The 18,030-nt window shown below is 32.9% G+C and overlaps 1 protein-coding gene across 2 annotated transcripts in view; it reads right to left on the bottom strand.

Annotated features, from left to right (window-relative positions):
* Positions 1-18,030, bottom strand: part of Apoltp (Apolipoprotein lipid transfer particle) — a 327,278-nt gene that overhangs the window by 164,623 nt on the left and 144,625 nt on the right. The window lies entirely within an intron of this gene.

Genomic DNA, 18,030 nt, shown 5'->3' with positions numbered 1-18,030 from the left:
TTTTAAATTTACTACAAATAATTTGCGGTATCCCAAAGAAAACAACTCAAATCAAGGCGAACCAAAAATTTAGCCTATTAGAATTAAATCCACATCAAATCCATCAACAAATTGGATCTTTTAAAAAAAATCAACCAATGCTTTATCAAACTAACCCAAATCAATGGGTTCAACAGAATTATATAAAAAACCATAGGAACGTGTCTCTAGCAATCACCCAGGATCATTTTTTAAATCAACAGCCCATTCAGCTACCAATAGGACAACCGAATAAATAAAATAATAAATATTCTTATGGCTCCTGGTGCCACTGCCAGCTTTATGGAAACAGGCATTTACAAAAACAAAAACGATCTAGCAATAAAGAAACGCGTCAAAACCGATAATAGATATCTCATTATCACTATGTTCATATTTTTGCACAAAAACGATTGTTTTATAAAATTGACATTTTAAATAAAAATATCGCGTGGGGCCTCATTAGTATATTAGACCTATATTAGTGTGAATATTTTAAACCATATAAAAGATTACATAAATCCTAAAGAAACTTTAACAACTATTATAGAAAATAAAATATAGAAAACCCACTCGAAAATCGGTGTTTTACGTACAGATATAGTGGCTGAAATTAGATCAGAAACTGAAAATCCTATATGGAGTAGGTAATATCCCTACCCATTTTCAGTAGATTATATTATAAAACATAAAATATCTAGAATGTTCCAAGCAAGATAATATAATAAGGCCTAGCAATAGTCTTTACAATTCCCCTATCTGGGTAGTATCCAAGAAAAGTTAAAATCCTGATCGCACTCCCAAACACAGGTTAGCCATTAACTATAAAAAACTAAATGATCAAACAATATCTGACAGGTACCCCATCCCTAATACCAGAATAATTAAGTCAAATTTAGGAAAGTCAAAATATTTCCCGTCTATAGATTTGGAATCAAGTTTTCACAAAATTCTTATGAAACAAAATTATATTGAAAAAACTGCTTTATAGGTATTATAAAATATCCCGCTTCTAAAAATATTAGGAACTAAGAAGTATCCTTGGAGTCACAGGATACTACAGAAAATGCAAAGAAAACTACGCAAAAATAGCAAAGCCATTGACAACATTACTTTCCAATATAGTTAAACAAAGAAAGTCATGATACATTTTGTACATCAAAAAACATCTAACAATGCAAATTGAACTTAATCAGCCAGACTATTATAAAAAGTTCGTTCTGAACACTGATGTTTCAAATGTAGTTTTCGCAGCTGTTTTAACCCAAGACTCAAAGCGACTGTGGCATAATTTTGAAGAAGTACAACTGACAGTGACAGTAACGTCAGCCTTCACACAGAGGTTTCATCTTGACTGTAAATAAAATTGCATTTAACGTTTTCTGAATGGAATAGTCCATTACTGGTGGCCACTACATGAAGGCATAGCAATAATATCTATAAACAAAGAAAAACGCTTAACGTCTTCTGAAATATGTTGTATAAGCTAAAATTGTAATTGACACTTTCACGAAAAATTTAATGTCCAAAAGTCTAAACAAATTTTTTGGTAAGAATGGAGGATTTTTCCAGTGACAACCTTATCGAAATATGTGTTATTTAAAAATAAGAAAAACAAAAAAAACGTTGACTTTTGTTGCACCGAAGCTATAATACCAGTCCCAAATACAAGGTTCTTAACAAGAACTTGATTCCGATCGTTCAGTTTGTATGGCAACAATTTCTTCGGATATTACATTGTTGCTTTAAATAATAATCCACGCCGCATTTTGTGAAGATACTGCGTCAAATAAAAAAGGTTTCCATGCAAGCACTTTATTCCGATCGGTCAGTTTGTATGGCAACTATATGCTATAGGGATCTGATCTGAAAAATTTCTTCGTTGTTGCCTTAGGAAATTACTCATGGAAAATTTCATAAATATTTCTCGTCAAATGAAATTTGTTCGTTCAGTTATTATGGCAGCTATATACTATAGTGACCCGATCTTTCTTTGGTGATTCCATTTCTGCCTAAAATAATGATCCATGCCGAATTTCGTGAAGATATTTTCTCAAATAAAAAAATATCGCATACAAGCATTTGATTGTTGACAGCTAGCTGTTATAGTGGTCCGTTATCGGCCCTTCAGACAAAGGCTCTTCGACGTGACCTTCTGGGTGTTACAAACTTCGTGGCAAACTTAATATATCCTGTTCAGGGTATAATAATAAAGAACAGTAACATATATACACTAAAAGTGAAAGTGAAAGCCATCTAAGAAAAAGGAGCATAGAAGGGAAGAAAGCTATTTAAAAAAAACAATATCTCACAACCACACCACTAAGAGATCAACACAGAATCAACATACCGACGACTACATACCTGCATTAAATTTTTTAAATTAATATAATATTATGTGTAAATTATAACTTTTTTTTTAACATTTAAGTACATTTGTCAACATGTCATTTAATGATCGAGAAATACCCGGAAACTTGACGGCCGATATTGTAGCTAGACTTACTTTACAGCATCTGACGTCTGTCCTTTCTGATATAACAAATTTATATTTAAGGTTAACATCCTTTACAGTCAAGACAAAGGTATGATTATGGAACACAAACCATAGATTAAAACATAAAATGTGACGAAAGCTTAGAAGTTATTAGATCGTTACTTGAATTCTCAGGCCAATTTAAAACATATGTTAGCTGGAGGAAGGCTGCATATAATATCATGAGTTTGTATATGATAGGAAGCCGAAAATACTTTTCGGCTTTGACCATTCTAAGAAACAAAATAATATTACATGCCAATGACTTAATAACAAACCATTCGACTGTTTTACAATTTGACGCCATAATAAGTTGACTTGACTTTGCATACGCAGACCAGCGGCCTATACATATTATAGAACAGAAAAAGAGTATCTTTAGACAAGGGTCACTCAATGTATTAGATTATTATAACTTAGTTAAAAGAGCAAACCCGTTAACCATACTCAAATAAAAATCAAAATTTTAAATTTACTACAAATAATTTGCGGTATCCCAAAGAAAACAACTCAAATCAAGGCGAACCAAAAATTTAGCCTATTAGAATTAAATCCACATCAAATCCATCAACAAATTGGATCTTTTAAAAAAAATCAACCAATGCTTTATCAAACTAACCCAAATCAATGGGTTCAACAGAATTATATAAAAAACCATAGGAACGTGTCTCTAGCAATCACCCAGGATCATTTTTTAAATCAACAGCCCATTCAGCTACCAATAGGACAACCGAATAAATAAAATAATAAATATTCTTATGGCTCCTGGTGCCACTGCCAGCTTTATGGAAACAGGCATTTACAAAAACAAAAACGATCTAGCAATAAAGAAACGCGTCAAAACCGATAATAGATATCTCATTATCACTATGTTCATATTTTTGCACAAAAACGATTGTTTTATAAAATTGACATTTTAAATAAAAATATCGCGTGGGGCCTCATTAGTATATTAGACCTAAGTGTGAATATTTTAAACCATATAAAAGATTACATAAATCCTAAAGAAACTTTAACAACTATTATAGAAAATAAAATATAGAAAACCCACTCGAAAATCGGTGTTTTACGTACAGATATAGTGGCTGAAATTAGATCAGAAACTGAAAATCCTATATGGAGTAGGTAATATCCCTACCCATTTTCAGTAGATTATATTATAAAACATAAAATATCTAGAATGTTCCAAGCAAGATAATATAATAAGGCCTAGCAATAGTCTTTACAATTCCCCTATCTGGGTAGTATCCAAGAAAAGTTAAAATCCTGATCGCACTCCCAAACACAGGTTAGCCATTAACTATAAAAAACTAAATGCTCAAACAATATCTGACAGGTACCCCATCCCTAATACCAGAATAATTAAGTCAAATTTAGGAAAGTCAAAATATTTCCCGTCTATAGATTTGGAATCAAGTTTTCACAAAATTCTTATGAAACAAAATTATATTGAAAAAACTGCTTTATAGGTATTATAAAATATCCCGCTTCTAAAAATATTAGGAACTAAGAAGTATCCTTGGAGTCACAGGATACTACAGAAAATGCAAAGAAAACTACGCAAAAATAGCAAAGCCATTGACAACATTACTTTCCAATATAGTTAAACAAAGAAAGTCATGATACATTTTGTACATCAAAAAACATCTAACAATGCAAATTGAACTTAATCAGCCAGACTATTATAAAAAGTTCGTTCTGAACACTGATGTTTCAAATGTAGTTTTCGCAGCTGTTTTAACCCAAGACTCAAAGCGACTGTGGCATAATTTTGAAGAAGTACAACTGACAGTGACAGTAACGTCAGCCTTCACACAGAGGTTTCATCTTGACTGTAAATAAAATTGCATTTAACGTTTTCTGAATGGAATAGTCCATTACTGGTGGCCACTACATGAAGGCATAGCAATAATATCTATAAACAAAGAAAAACGCTTAACGTCTTCTGAAATATGTTGTATAAGCTAAAATTGTAATTGACACTTTCACGAAAAATTTAATGTCCAAAAGTCTAAACAAATTTTTTGGTAAGAATGGAGGATTTTTCCAGTGACAACCTTATCGAAATATGTGTTATTTAAAAATAAGAAAAACAAAAAAAACGTTGACTTTTGTTGCACCGAAGCTATAATACCAGTCCCAAATACAAGGTTCTTAACAAGAACTTGATTCCGATCGTTCAGTTTGTATGGCAACAATTTCTTCGGATATTACATTGTTGCTTTAAATAATAATCCACGCCGCATTTTGTGAAGATACTGCGTCAAATAAAAAAGGTTTCCATGCAAGCACTTTATTCCGATCGGTCAGTTTGTATGGCAACTATATACTATAGTGACCCGATCTTTCTTTGGTGATTCCATTTCTGCCTAAAATAATGATCCATACTTTTCGGCTTTGACCATTCTAAGAAACAAAATAATATTACATGCCAATGACATAATAACAAACCATTCGACTGTTTTACAATTTGACGTCATAATAAGTTGACTTGACTTTGCATACGCAGACCAGCGGCCTATACATATTATAGAACAGAAAAAGAGTATCTTTAAACAAGGGTCACTCAATGTATTAGATTATTATAACTTAGTTAATAAAAAATTACCACTACTTATTAACAAAACGATTATGACACATGGTAATCAAGCGGAGATTATTAAACATCTAAATATTAAGAATCGGGAAACGCCCTCCGTGTCTTTATAATGGGTTTACCAAACGCACTTGCCAAAGCCCAAGAGCTTGAGTCAAACAATTAAAGCGAAACTTGCTCACATTTTAAAGAGCAAACCCGTTAACCATACTCAAATAAAAATCAAAATTTTAAATTTACTACAAATAATTTGCGGTATCCCAAAGAAAACAACTCAAATCAAGGCGAACCAAAAATTTAGCCTATTAGAATTAAATCCACATCAAATCCATCAACAAATTGGATCTTTTAAAAAAAATCAACCAATGCTTTATCAAACTAACCCAAATCAATGGATTCAACAGAATTATATAAAACACCATAGGAACGTGTCTCTAGCAATCACCCAGGATCATTTTTAAATCAACAGCCCATTCAGCTACCAATAGGACAACCGAATAAATAAAATAATAAATATTCTTATGGATACTGGTGCCACTGCCAGCTTTATGGAAACAGGCATTTACAAAAACAAAAACGATCTGGCAATAAAGAAAAGCGTCAAAACCGATAATAGATATCTCATTATCACCTATGTTCATATTTTTGCACAAAAACGATTGTTTTATAAGATTGACATTTTAAATAAAAATATCGCGTGGGGCCTCATTAGTATATTAGACCTAAGTGTGAATATTTTAAACTATATAAAAGATTACATAAATCCTAAAGAAACTTTAACAACTATTATAGAAAATAAAATATAGAAAACCCACTCGAAAATCGGTGTTTTACGTACAGATATAGTGGCTGAAATTAGATCAGAAACTGAAAATCCTATATGGAGTAGGTAATATCCCTACCCATTTTCAGTAGATTATATTATAAAACATAAAATATCTAAAATGTTCCAAGCAAGATAATATAATAAGGGCTAGCAATAGTCCTTAGAATTCCCCTATCTGGGTAGTATCCAAGAAAAGTTAAAATCCTGATCGCACTCCCAAACACAGGTTAGCCATTAACTATAAAAAACTAAATGATCAAACAATATCTGACAGGTACCCCATCCCTAATACCAGAATAATTAAGTCAAATTTAGGAAAGTCAAAATATTTCCCGTCTATAGATTTGGACTCAAGTTTTCACAAAATTCTTATGAAACAAAATTATATTGAAAAAACTGCTTTATAGGTATTATAAAATATCCCGCTTCTAAAAATATTAGGAACTAAGAAGTATCCTTGGAGTCACAGGATACTACAGAAAATGCAAAGAAAACTACGCAAAAATAGCAAAGCCATTGACAACATTACTTTCCAATATAGTTAAACAAAGAAAGTCATGATACATTTTGTACATCAAAAAACATCTAACAATGCAAATTGAACTTAATCAGCCAGACTATTATAAAAAGTTCGTTCTGAACACTGATGTTTCAAATGTAGTTTTCGCAGCTGTTTTAACCCAAGACTCAAAGCCGATTACGTTCGTGTCAAAGACACCAAAACAGAACGTAACTATGCCACAAATGAAAAAGAAATATATGCAGTTGTGTGGGCTATTAAAAGTTTAAGGAACTATTTATATGTTGTTACAAATCTTGAAATTCACACGGATCATCAACCATTATATTCCGTGATTTCCAACCGTAACCCAAATTCTAAAATGAAAAGATGACATGCTTTCACTGAAGAGTTCCCTCCTAAAATATTTCATAAACCAGGCATTTTGATGTAGTAGCGGATGCTTTATCAAGAATTATATTAATTAATATAACCGACTAATCAATAAATGATAAAGATATTGATCATCAAACTCAACATCTATTAGTAGCGATAGTTTCACAAACGAAGAAACCAAAAACATTTTAATATGTTCAAACAAGAAATACAAGTAGTGCTTTTAATACCAAGATTCACCATACATGAGTGTATTCATGTATTCGATAAGACACGTCATCTGATAGAATACGGCGCAGAAGAAAATCTGCTGACAATTTAAGACAATTTCTTAAACCAAATCTGGTAACAGCAATATACTGCACACCTGGAGATTACATTTGTATGAGGTAAAGAAACATTTAATATTTCTTCATACTAAAATCTTTACCATAGACGAAAAAAATCAATAAAGCAATATTGAACAAATACATACCAGAGCACATTGTATAATTTTGTAAAACATAGAAATTGTTTAAATATAGACGAAAAAGGATTAGAACTCTTGCAAACGTTCCCTGAGGCTAAACGACTAACTTTGGACAATGAACCAAGTTTAGCACTTCGCAATTTAAATCACTAATGCAAAGATCAAATATCACCTTGTGTTATTACGACCCAAGACACAGCACCGACAAATGGACATGTAGAAAGAACCTATTCAACTATAATAGAAACAGCCAGATGTCTGAAATAAAAATGCAACCTTGTACAAAATTTGGAAGTTATGTTTCGAGCATCACGACAGTACAATATGACTATTCATTCTATTTCCAAAGAAAGCCATTTGGTATCTTAGAACTTACAAATTTCACAATATTTATACTTCCTGAAAAATGTTTTTTTATAATTATATTCACTATAATGCACTTTATGGCAGCACACATATTAGCATACACAGGAGACAACTACATATGTTTGTACATATTGTATAATATGTACTCAACAGATACAATGACACATTTGTATACGAACATTATGTTAGAGCGACATTTTATATGTAACCAACTTAACCTATTACATGGACATATAAAATGAAGAATTAATTTATTTCAAGACACAAAAGAACATACATATATACACACAGTCTGATTTTTAGAAATACAATAGGAACTTAATTTAGTACAAACTTTACATGGCAGTTATATAATATAACAAACGATCCAAACGAGGCATAAATGAGTTAGGGACTGTTTGGGAATGAATTAAATGAACACCAGACCATGACGATTACGTACAAATAAGCAGTAAAATTAATGCTTTAATTAAAAAAAAACAATAACAAGCGGTTTAGCACAAATTTCGAAATATTTAAAATAATACAAAATTTAAGCATTGCTGTACATACACTAGAAAAAACAGTAAGAAGACGAAGCCTTAATCTAATAATAAATGAGCTCCAAAATACTAAACAAACAATATCATTAACCAAGACAAAGTATTATCATATTTGGCAACACTTCAAGCTCTTAAGCTGTAATTTTTTAGCTGTGTACATTTGTGTTTTTATTTTAAAAAATTCTTGAAGTTTAATTGATTTTTATTACCGTGTTAATACAAATTTTTAGTGATTAAACTCTTAGTTTCATGATAAGTATTAAATGTTCTGTTTTGTGCGGTATTAAAAAGTTTAAACTTTCCAATTTTTGGTGCCGAGTCAGCCTTTTGTTTCATTTTGTTTTATTTTATTATATTTTCTCTCTTTGTTTATTTTATTTACTTCTTTATTCACAGCTGTGTTGCGTTTAGCTTTTTATTTGTTACAGTACTTCTAAAACTGCTCGCTATATTGCTTCTTTAAATTGTCTTGGTTTTAAACTTTGATAAAAAACAGTGTTCTTAATTGAATTTATTATTATTAATATTTTATTAACACACTAATTTATTATTTATCTATTAAATTTTGTTCTACTTACTCTTTTATTTGATCTTCATTCTTGTGGTTTATTATGTCTTGTAACTTCCCCAATTCTAACGTTAAAGGCGAGTCAGATCGCTACGTTTCATGCTGGCTTTGTGATGGGCTTGCCCATATTAAATGTGCTGGACTGACTGGTAGAATTTTAGATTCTATTCTCGACTGTAAGGGATTGCGTTGGTCCTGTTTAAATTGTAGATCTATTGAAATCGATCTATTTAAAGTTTATAGGGAGACACGCAATGGCTTTAACGAAATCGATCGTGATCTTGTAACCCTCACTGAAAAATTTAGGCACTATGAAAAATTGTTCAAATCTTTTAAGTGCCTGTTCTTCTGTTCAGAAAAGAACGTCTCCTCCCAATGACCTCATAAATCTCTCTTCTCCTTGCCCTCAAGGTGATAAGCCGTCAACTTCCAAAGAGCTCAATTCCCCAAAAGCTCTATCTAATAGTAATAAGTGTCTCACAATTCCAGAGGCTCCCCCTATTAACTTAGTAGCATCAGTTAATAATTTGAGAGTTATTCCACCTAAAAAGTCTATATTTATTTCGAGACTTGCCAAAGATACCTTGGTGGAGGACATTAAATCTTACATTTCGTCACGTTTAAAAATCGATGATATCAATATCCGTAAATTTAACTTCAATTATGATAGAAGTATATCATCGTTTAAAATAGACGTATCTCTTGAAACATTCAAAAAGATCTTAGATAGTTCATTCTGGCCACCTGGGGCTTTTGTGCGCGAATTTAAACCTAAACTTAGAAGTCAAACTGAGGAAAACATTGTTAAATTAACAAAAGCAACCACCGATATAAAAAACTGATTGGTAGAAATTCGCTAAGCATTTATTATCAAAATGTTAGAGGTCTTAATACAAAATTAACTGACTTGTATTTGAACAGTTCCAATTTTAATTTCCATATTATTGGATTAACAGAAACTTGGTTAAAACCTTACATTTTTGATAATGAGATAGATGATTTTAAACAGCGAATTTCAAATTTTTAGATGTGATCGCCTGAACAGAATCGGTGGAGGTGTTCTATTTGCCGTGCATTCTATTCTTGTTCCAGGGACCGACTCATTTGAATTTAAATGTATTAGAGTATACGTTAATAGTTGCTTTATTTATTTAACCCTATCTTATATACCACCCTATTCGGACTTATCTGTATACATGCAGCATGCTTCTTTAATAAATAGTGCTACCTCGATGGCAAATAATGAAGATTCAATAATTGTATTAGGTGATTTCAATTTACCGTGTGCTTCGTGGAAACCTTTCGATGACTATATCGTGCCGATTTGCAATCGGTCATGTTTTAATGAGTTTTTCGAAAAAATGTCCGAGTTGGGTCTGAACCAAATTAATTTGATTCCGAATAAATTTGGTAAATGCTTAGATTTAGTATACGTTGATACCTCTTCAAAGTGTTCCGTTATTCAGAGTAATCCTCTTGTTCTACCAGAGGACTCATATCATCCTGCTTTGGAAATATCTGTCGAAATCTCAGGCAATGTACGGGATAATAATCACCAAACTTCTAGCTTCTGTACTCGGTTTAATTTTGCAAAAGCTAATTTTAGAAAGTTAAATACAGAACTTTCTACAATAACATGACCTAATTATAATGGTGACATTGAATTGAGTGTCTCTCATTTTAATAACATTATTATGAAATTATTTGAAAAGTATGTTCCAATAGTAATTGTTAATAAATTTGAATTTGAAAACTATAGAGGTATCGCAAAACTATCAGTTATACCTAAACTTTTTGAAGCTATCATCACTGACCATATAACCTTTTCGATTTCTCCGTTAATTTTCTCATCTCAGCATGGATTTCGTAAAGGGAACTCGACTATAACAAACTTACTTGAATTTGTAAACCATGTATCATTGGGTTTTAGGGAACATAAGCATACGGATGATATACACAGACTTTATCAAAGCTTTCGATAAAGTAAATATCTCGATTCTCATACATAAACTTGATCTGCTGGGCTTTCAGCCAAGATTTCTTCAATGGGTATCTTCCTATCTTTATAATAGAACACAACGAGTGATATTTGAGGATACACCTTCAGATACAATTAATGTTTCTTCTGGTGTTCCGCAAGGTAGTCATCTTGGCCCGATTCTGTTCTTGTTGTTTATTAACGATATCTCTTCAGTAATAGAATTTTCAAAAATTTTATTATACGCTGACGATGTAAAGCTTTTTAAATCATACACTTCAACTGAGGAAAGGTGTCTGTTGCAAACAGACTTAAACAATTTGGTTGCATGGTGTGATAGAAATGATTTGCCATTGAATCTCAATAAATGTAAGACGATGTGCTTTTCCCGTGGATCTGTGCACCCCTCTTCTTATGTAATAAAACACCATATTCTAGAGCAAGTTTTAAACTATGTTGATTTGGGAGTTAATATTGACCCTAAGCTTAATTTCAGTCTTCATATTGATACCATGGTCTTGAAAGCAAAAGCTGTCCTCAGTTTTGTTAAACGTTGGTCTAAAGAATTTAGAGATCCGTATATTACTAAAACACTTTATACAACTTTGGTTAGCCTATATTGGAATATGGCTCTGTGGTATGGAACCCTAGCTACCAAATCCATTCTGACAAGTTAGAGTCGGTTCAAAAACAATTTTTACTTTTCGCCTTAGCGCATTTCCAATGGGATGCTAGGGTAAGTCTACCTCCATACACTAGTCGTTTAAAACTTATTAATCTACCTACACTTTCTAGTCGTAGGGAAATGCCTGGCATAACATTCTTAGTGAAACTTTTGAATGGAACTGTTTGCAGTTATTTTCTCCTGTCTGAAATTAAATTTAATATCCCGGTTCGCCTTTCGAGCAGTTTAGACCATTACTGCTAAAATCCTGTAGATCAAATTTTGAACTAAACGAGCCATTCCGCCGTATATGTCATGATTTTAATTCTCATTCCAGCACATTTGACTTATCTGACTCACTTTTCAAAATTAAAAAGACTTTATTGTTTTCTCTTAATAAATGAAAATATAACAATTTATTATATTGTAATTTTAGATCTTAGCTGTTGAAATTTTTGTTTCTGTAGCTGAGCAGTTTTAGATCTCAACACTTAAAAAACTCTCTTGCCTTTTCTGACTCGGCTAATTCCGCACGTATGCGGATTGCACCCCTCGCGGCGGTTGGGCGGTGGAGGGTGGAGGGTAATCGTTGGGTTATTATTATTATTATTATCCAAAAATTTTACATATGGTTGAAATTGAAAATATACTGATTCACGAATACAAATTAGTTTCTTTAAAACTTGCTGGATACATCAACATTCAAAATGGTTCAAAAAGAACAACTTATTATTTATATATTCAATATCCAATAATACTTGAAAAATCTATATTATATGAAACAAAAGCAATAGCTTAATCGGATGGAAAACTTATTATTCCAAAAGAAATTATACTTTGCAACAATACTTATCACAATGAAGAAAACTGTAAATTAAAGTTACGTAATACTTATTGTTAAACAAACCAAAACCATGTTTCGTGCACATACTAAATCAAAAGTAAGCAAATTTAAAAAAAATTAAAGAAAGAAATAAAAATTGTACGAAATAAAAAGAGCAATTCTTATAACAGGTAGGTAGGAAGGTGGGTAGAGTGGCTGTCTGACGACGCACCTAGGCCTATTGGAGGCCCATTGTGATACCACCGGGACTAATATTCCCTCACTCTATTGTCTCCTCTCTGAACCAACCTGTGCCTCTGATCAAGTTCATTGGTATAAATAGTTTTATATGAGCAACTTCCGGTACGTCGACAAGGAACCCTCGACCGATAGTAGCGATTCTTTTCCTGTATAGAGCCTTACATTCGCATAGAAGATGTTTTACAGTCTCTTCTTCTTCTACCTCCTGACAGCTTCTACAATAGGCTTTGTGAGGCACACCTAGCCTGCTGGCATGTCTACCAATTAGACTATGACCTGTTAATACTCCTGTCAGAATTCTTATGTCATTCCTTTTGAATTTTAATAGTCGGTTTGTGCGGCTCATGCTCCATTCCTGCCACGTTTGTCTGCTAGTTGAGCAAGTTAGTGATTGTTTCCACTGAGAGTCAGCTAGATTTGTAACATGTTCGCTGATTAAGTGTTTACAAGTTGCCAGAGGCATAAAAAATCCCTCATTTTCAGAGGTTAATTGTAAAATGGTACCTGTTCTGGCTAGTTCATCTGCTTCGCAGTTACCAGGGATATCACTATGTCCTGGATTCCATTGCATGTTTATCGTGAAGTAGGATGTTAGATCCTCTAATAGATCAAGATATTCTTTCACTATCTTTGATGAGACCGTAGGAGACTTGAGTGATTTCAAGGCCGCTTGGCTATCCGTATATACAGTAGTGGCCAATAAAATGTTACCACGGTTGAAAATTTATATTGCGGAATTCAAAGTACTTTTTTTTTTAATATTATCCAATTTTTGCTCCTCTTATGTGTCACTTCTTTGGAATTCGTCTGAGTAACTGTTGACGATTCCGTTAATTACAGTTGCTTGCGATTTTTCCTTTAATTTGTTTTATGGTAAGTATGTGTTTCATTACTGAAAGTATGAAGAAGCTGACAAGTGCTCAAAAAAGTGTGATTCTTACTTTAAAAGAAGAAAATTACAGCGCGAGGGCAGTCGCAAAACGCATAATACGTAGCCATGTGTCCATTCTGAAGTTTTATAAATTATATGACGCAACTAAATCTTGGAACAGAGGTCCTGGAAGTGGATTCGCAAAGAAAAAAACATCTAATAGGATGGATCGAAATTTAAAGAACTTAAGCCTGCGGAACCGATTTTAAACTTCAGTGGAGCTAAGCTCAGAGTTGAACGAGCGATATTCGGTGGATATAAGTGCACGCACGGTACGAAGGAAGCTCTATAATATTGGCCTCAAAGCGAGAAGGCCAAGAAAAAAGCCTCCTCTAAATGCAAAAATGCGCACGGCACGCCGGAGTTTTGCCTGAGAACATCGAAATTGGACTCTAGAAGATTGGAAAAGGGGTATCTTCACTGATGAATCGAAAATAAATTTGAATCAGTTCGACGGAATCCAGTACGTTCGGTGGAAAACATAAGAAGAATTGCTTAAAAGTACTGGGATAACCAGAAACAAATTTCCAATGAGTTACATGGTTCAGGGTGGAGTTTATTACTATGGTTACAGTGAATTAGCATTTATAAAAGCTTCTTTAAATGCTTCTGGAGCCAGCAATGGATGGCTTGTTTCCTGTTTTCATCGACGGAATCTTTCAAGATGACTCTGCGCCATGCCACCGCGCAAAAAGCGTAAGTATTATGTTTGTTATAACCACTCTTCTTTTCTCTTTCAGATAAACAATAAATAAAACTTTTTAAAACATCTTATATTAAAGGTGAAAGAATATTTGGAGCGAGGCGGTATAAAAACTCTTAAATGGCCAGGAAATAGCCCAGATTTAAATCCTAACGAGAAATCAATCTACTTTTGCTGGAAAGACACCACCTCCCTCTCGATTATCTAGTTTGGATACATCAGTGTAGATGCTAATCCCTTCATTATCGCATATACTGTCTGCTCTTTGTATACTTTCCATACGCTTAACCGCGTATTTCTTTTTCATTATTGGCCATTAATATACCTTATGTCATTATTGGTAGTAGCCTAAGTAGCTTGCCTTATCTCCAATTGCTAGTCTGCTATCATTTAATACTGGCGCTGTAACAACTAGATTATTATGTTTTCTGGTGAACAATACTAGATCCGTCTTATTAGCATTTAAGTTTATTCCGCACGATACGGCCCAACGATTTATATCGTCTAGCCAGCGTCAGCGTAGGCCACAACATGTACCCCCTTCTTTTCTAGATCCAACGGAAGAAATCCAGAGGAGTGGGGATAGCAAGCTTCCGGGAGGTGTACCCTTTGGACAGATCTGCACATCGTTGACACTCCCAGCGTTGAAATTATTGACCTGGTCGTAAGCATCTGTTCAATTAGTTTTCTCAGAGGTTCAGAGATGTCCAGATCCTTAAGCGCACTCAGTATGGCTCTATGCTGGATATTATTGAAGGCTCCTGCTATATCTAAGAAGGCAATTAGAGAGTATTCTCTAACTCCCAGTGATTTTTTAATCTTCGCCACCACAAAGATTAGCGCTTCTGAAATCCTTTGGACTTGTATGCGAGCTTTTGCCTACCTTAGGTATATATATTACCTTGACTTCCCCCAAAGCGAAGGGATATAGTTTAAATGAAGCGCCCCCTTAAGAATGGTTACTAGCCAATCTATTATGTAATTCTGCGACTGCTGTAATTGAGCCGGTCATAGACCGTCTGTTTCCGGCGACTTGAAGGGCTTGAAGCTATTTCTTGCCCAGCGTACGTTGCTTTCTGCCACTATGTTTATAGGAGTGTAGTCTGCTCCGCTGTCTTGAGTATATTCTACAGTATGGCTTTTAGAGCAGCTTGGGAAGTAGGTATCCATTAATAGTCCTAATGACTCTGACTCGTCTCGGGAAAACTTTGCTAAATTGAACTGCTTTCTGCATTTTTTCTGTAATTTTTTAATTTCAGGAGACCACTAATTCTTCCCCTACTTCGTGTTATTGGACAAGCCACTTCTAATGGTTGCCGGCAAGATTCCGTGAATCGATCAACGAGGATGTTGAGATCCTCCCTACTTTTGGCTAAAACGGCCAACAGGTCAGGTAACAATACAGTAAAAAATGATTCCTTATCAGGAACATACCTAATAACGTTTACTTAGTAGCCTATGAAAATTCTGAAGAAAAAATTCATAAATACTTAGCAAATCATCATTTTAATGACTATAAAATAATAGAATACATTGATACTAAAACCGAAGAATTGAATTTGAAATTTCAAACTTAATAAATAAGTTACAAAATATATATACAGAAAGCCCTTCCGTAACAAAAATATTATTTGTAATACTTATTATAACCAACAGTTGCACAATATATAGATTATTTATTTAAAAATGAGCGAGCTGAAAATCAAGAAAAACTTTTTATGCAATTAAAAGAACAAATCAAATTTTTAATAAATCAGGACGGTTTATCTTAGGAAGGGGGGAATTAACGCAAGTCTCCACCCAGCAGTTTTATCGTAACTGTAAATAAAGTTGTATTTAACGTTTTCTGAATGGAAATTCATTTCTCCTATTTAAAAAAGAACAATCTTTTGTCTGCTTTTATATCCGAAGGAAAACTAAAAAAACTCGTTTATAACAGTTTATTTGTATAATAGTTTTTGCAATTCGCTACAGCACACTTCATTTTACTTTACTTTATTTACTTAATTGGCAATTATGTTGTCAATAGCTGAATGTGTTTATTTGTAAATGAGCCAAATATTTTTTGCAATATTATTCTATTCAGTTTACTAAAACGTTTTCAAAAAAGTGTAACCTTTTTTGTTTACAATTTACAAGCTGCTCTAAGCTTCTTCTCCTCAACTCAAAAGAATTACGTCACAATACGGCAGAATAGTGCAATTTGTTTTTGTAACAATTGTCACCTCCTAAACTGAAAAAAGTAACGGTAAATCATATTGCATTCTATCATTCTTGTAAATATTCAAACAAAAATATTCCTGAGAAGAAAAATGCTAGTTATTGAAAGGCGCTAAATATTTTTTTTAACAGCTATTTATCAATAACTAGCAAAGTTTCTGGAGGAAAAGCGTTTTTTAACCCAAAAAATTCTGTTAGTTTCTGCTAGCAGAAAATATCTGCTAGTAGTTTTCATATTGGGAGTGAGCGTGGTTATTATCTAATTTTACCCATTTTCCCAGCGATGGAAAAGTGATAAAAAGACGTCCTCCCTTTTTGTTGAGTTAGCTTCAGCGGTTTGGAAGATACAAATTACAATTTGGTATCTGAATTAAGTGCTTAGTTATGACACTTGATAGGTTGTCTTGTAATAGCTAAAAAAACTATTGTTTATTTCATACAAACAAAAAATGCATGTATTCTTAACATGTTCATAAAAAATATAAATAACATGTAAGGAATGGCTAAGTTCGGCTGTAACCGAACATTTTATATTTTTACTCAAATTTTGAAAAATCGTTCTTATGTTTTGTTGTATACGCTTATAATTGATTTTATATAAAATATTATCATGTTTAGCTTAAAAACAATAAATATTAACAACTTTAAAAATTATACTATTATATTAATTTGAATATAATATTTACAATATAAAACATAAATTTTTATATAGATTCTTATACATATATCCAAATTATATTTCTTTTCTGCTTATACTATTTAAATTCTATCATATATTTATACAATAATGTCTTATATAATAACAAATTGTACATATAATTTAAATTTTCTTAATTAGATTACTTACATATTTTTCTTAAAACTGTCTTAAAAACTACTGTCAAAATTCCTATACCATTCCAATTCCATTATATTTGGAAAAAAAATTAAGAACTATTGCACTAAGTCTGAAAACTTTAGTTCGAAATAGAGACACAAATACTGTCATAATAGCTGTGTACTGTTTTAAAAGTAATTCCATTTACACGGGAAGGATCCATGTTTGAAAATGCCCAATCGATTTGTGTACCGGCAGGTGTAGTTGAATATTCTGCACCAAGCAGGGAACAAAAGTTTTTTTCTTGGAGCAGATTTCTTATTTCAGTCCCTGTAGACATTAAACAAATGTTAAAATCTCCAACAATTAGCACATTATGATTGCATAACTCAGAAGTAACGGCTGTCTGAAGTTCTACGATTAAATGTCTGACAGAGAAAGTGGAATTTCTGTATAGAACCAAAATATTAATATTGAAATATTTAAACAAACCCGCTTTTAAAACTTTGCGGTCTAATTGAATTTTCTAACAGCTATTAGTTTTATAGAGCTAGCAATACTGTGCTTTGCATATTGGCTAGATGAGTTACGCCTCCGCCTCAATACACGCCGCTGAGCGCAAACAAACCACAATTAACCTGCGGCCTTCACGGCCTTTATAACTCCTATGGATTTGACCTTTGCTCGACACGGACTTAGCTTGGACTATTAGATGGATCGGTTTGAACCCTGGGCTGGTGGTCGTGGTATTCTGTCACCTGAGTATGTAGGGGTGACACCCTGCAGAAATGGCTGATGGGCTAATACCAAGGCCGCC

Source organism: Bactrocera oleae, chromosome 3 (genome assembly GCF_042242935.1).
Source record: "Bactrocera oleae isolate idBacOlea1 chromosome 3, idBacOlea1, whole genome shotgun sequence".
NCBI classification, from domain to species: Eukaryota; Metazoa; Arthropoda; class Insecta; order Diptera; family Tephritidae; genus Bactrocera; species Bactrocera oleae.
This window is presented reverse-complemented; position numbering and strand designations above follow the sequence as displayed.